Source organism: Apium graveolens, chromosome 6 (genome assembly GCF_009905375.1).
Source record: "Apium graveolens cultivar Ventura chromosome 6, ASM990537v1, whole genome shotgun sequence".
Classification (NCBI taxonomy): domain Eukaryota; kingdom Viridiplantae; phylum Streptophyta; class Magnoliopsida; order Apiales; family Apiaceae; genus Apium; species Apium graveolens.
The window spans coordinates 187,865,583-187,869,018 of NC_133652.1; the positions used below are offsets into that span (position 1 = coordinate 187,865,583).

At 43.4% G+C, this 3,436-nt stretch overlaps 1 non-coding gene across 1 annotated transcript; it reads right to left on the minus strand.

The window, feature by feature from the left end:
• Positions 1-699: 699 nt before the first annotated feature.
• Positions 700-806, minus strand: LOC141669598 (small nucleolar RNA R71). Its single transcript, XR_012553867.1, has one exon. It is a non-coding gene; the product is annotated as a small nucleolar RNA R71 (small nucleolar RNA).
• Positions 807-3,436: the final 2,630 nt, after the last annotated feature.

Genomic DNA, 3,436 nt, shown 5'->3' on the forward strand with positions numbered 1-3,436 from the left:
TGCGTGTATTATTAGCGCGTGTTTTTGCCCTAACAAGTTTTTGGCACCGCTGCCGGGGACTCGGCGTATTTGTTAGTTTATATACTTACCATCATTGGTCGTTAGGACTCAGTGATTAAGATGTTTTTGTTACTTATTGTTTCCGATTGTGTTTCAGGTACTTTAGCGAGCATTTATGCAAACTCATTCTCGTACTCGCAAGAGGACTTTAGATACAGCTGAGGAGACAGACGAAGTTCTTGATATTCCGGAGAAGATAGATTTTGAAGATTCGGATTCAGAAAGTGAGTAGAAAGAACCAGTAATCATGGGTGATCGTATTGGTCCGGCCGATCCAGCTCTTATGGACTTTTCTCGGCCTAAAATTGATGACATTCAGTCAAGCATTCTTATCCGGCTATTCAAGCTAACACCTTTGAAATCAAGCCGGGCACTATTCAGATGGTGCAGAATTATGTTTCTTTTGGAGGTGCTGCGACTGAAGACCCCAACATGCACATAAGGAATTTTGTCGAGATCTGCAGTACTTTCAAATATAATGGCGTGACTGATGAGGCTATTAAGCTGAGGCTTTTCCCATTCTCACTGAGGGATAAAGCTAAAGACTGGTTACATTCTGAACCAGCTGGGTCCATCACTACTTGGCAAGATCTTGCGCAAAAGTTTCTGGTGAAGTTTTACCCAATGGCAAAGACTGCTGCTATGAGGAGTGCTCTTACTCAGTTTGCGCAACAACCTACAGAATCTATGTACGAAGCTTGGGAACGCTACAAGGAAATGTTGAGAAAGTGTCCACATCATGGAATGCCCGATTGGATGGTGATCACTGGTTTCTATAATGGTTTGGGGCCCCCATCTCGGCCCATGCTCAATGCAGCAGCTGGAGGCGCCTTGTGGACCAAAAGCTATACTGAGGCTTATAATCTTATTGAGACTATGGCTGCAAATGAGCATCAAAACCCAACTCAGAGGATGATGCCTGGGAAGGTAGCAGGTATTCTTGAAGTCGATGCAGCCATCGCTATTGCAGCGCAGCTCCAAGCGCTGTCTATGAAGGTCGATTCTCTAGCTACCTATGGAGTCAATCAAATAGCTATGGTCTGTGAGCTTTGTGCAGGTTCTCATGCTATGGATCAGTGTTCTCTCGTCAATGAAACTGTTCGGTATGTGAACAATTATCAGCGACAACAGCAACCTGTGCCAGCTACTTATCATCCTAACAACAGAAATCATCCAAATTTCAGCTGGGGTAATAATCAGAATGCTATTCAGCCACCATATCAGCAAGGTGTGAGTAAACAGATCAATCCACCTGGATTCCAGCAACCACAGCAGTATGCTCAAAGGAAATCATATCCTCAACAGGGAGGTGCAGCTGCATCTACTAGTATTAATTTTGAGGAACTTAAGCTGTTGTGCAAGAGTCAGGTGGTTTCTATCAAGACCTTGGAAAATCAAATCGGTCAAATAGCTAATGCAGTGCTCAATCGTCAGCCTGGAACACTTCCCAGTGACACGGAAGTACCTGGAAGGAAGGAAGCTAAAGAGCAAGTCAAGGCTATTACCTTAAGGTCTGGGAAAGTTGCTGATGCTGAAAAGGCAAAAGAAGGAGAAGCTGAAGTTAAAGATGAAGAAGCTAAGCAAAAGGAGAAAGCGGCAGAACCAAGGAAGACTACTGTTGAACACACTCTTCCTGAGGGTAATACAGGGGAGAAACAGCTCTATCCTCCACCACCTTTCCCTAAGAGACTGCAACAACAAAAGCTGGATAAGCAGTTCGGTAAGTTTCTGGAGGTGTTCAAGAAACTTCACATCAATATACCTTTCGCTGAGGCTCTGGAGCAAATGCCTAGCTATGCGAAGTTTATGAAGAGTATTCTTTCAAGGAAGGTGAAACTGGATGACCTTGAGACCGTTGCTCAAACGGAAGAATGCAGCGCCGTGCTGCAGCAAAAGTTACCTCCAAAGCTTAAAGATCCAGGTAGCTTCACCATTCCTTGCACCATTGGCAAGTTGTCGTTTGACAAGTGCCTTTGTGATTTGGGAGCAAGCATCAACCTAATGCTGTTTTCGATCTTTAAAAAGTTGTATTTGCCTGATCCAAAACCCACCTACATGTCTCTACAATTGGCTGATCGTTCTAGTACTTACCCAAGGGGCATAGTGGAGGATGTGCTAGTCAAGGTGGATAAGCTCTTCTTTTCTGTCGACTTTGTTATTCTGGATTTCGAGGAAGATAAGAAGATTCCCATAATTTTGGGAAGACCCTTCTTGGCTACTGGCCGTACCTTGATAGATGTGCAGAAAGGTGAACTTACTATGCGGGTGCAGGATCAAGATGTGACCTTCAATATATTCAAAGTAATGAAATTCCCTACAGATGATGAGGAGTGCTTAAAAGTTGATGTGATTGATTCTGCGGTTACTTCAGAACTCGATCATATGCTAATGTCTGATGCATTAGAAAAGGTCTTAGTGGGGGATTTTGACAGTGATGATGAAGATGACAACGAGCAATTACAATATCTTAATGCTTCTCCCTGGAGGCAAAAGCTGGACATGCCGTTTGAATCTCTTGGTACTTCTGACTTCAAGAATGCTGAAGGAAAGCTCAAACCATCAATTGAGGAAGCACCTACCTTGGAGCTTAAGCCATTGCCTGAACACTTGAGGTATACTTTTTTAGGTGATGCATCTACTTTACCTGTTATTATTGCATCTGACCTTTCAGGTAGTGAGGAGGAAAAGCTCTGAAGGATTTTGAGTAAATTCAAATCGGCTATTGGATGGACCATAGCAGACATCAAAGGGATCAGCCCTTCATATTGCATGCATAAGATTCTGCTAGAGGAGGGTAGTAAGCCAACTGTTGAGCCGCAGCGCAGACTTAATCCTATCATGAAGGAGGTGGTGAAGAAAGAAATTCTGAAATGGCTGGATGCATGCATCATTTATCCTATTTCTGATAGTTCTTGGGTGAGCCATGTGCAATGTGTTCCTAAGAAAGGAGGTATCACTATGGTAGCAAATGAGAAGAATGAGCTCATCCCCACTCGAACAGTTACAGGATGGAGAGTATGCATGGATTACCGGAAGTTGAACAAGGCCACGAGGAAGGATCACTTCCCTCTTCCATTTATTGATCAGATGCTTGACAGGTTGGCTGGTCATTAGTATTATTGTCTTCTGGATGGTTACACAGGGTATAATCAGATTTGTATTGCACCAGAGGATCAAGAAAAGACTACCTTCACTTGTCTATTTGGCACGTTTGCTTTTCGCAGAGTTTCGCTTGGGTTATGTGGCGTACCGGCCACTTTTCAGATATGTATGATGGCTATATTCTCTGACATGATTGGAAATAATGTTGAGGTGTTCATGGACGACTTCTCCGTCTTTGGACATTCGTATGATGGATGTTTGAATAATCTTCGTG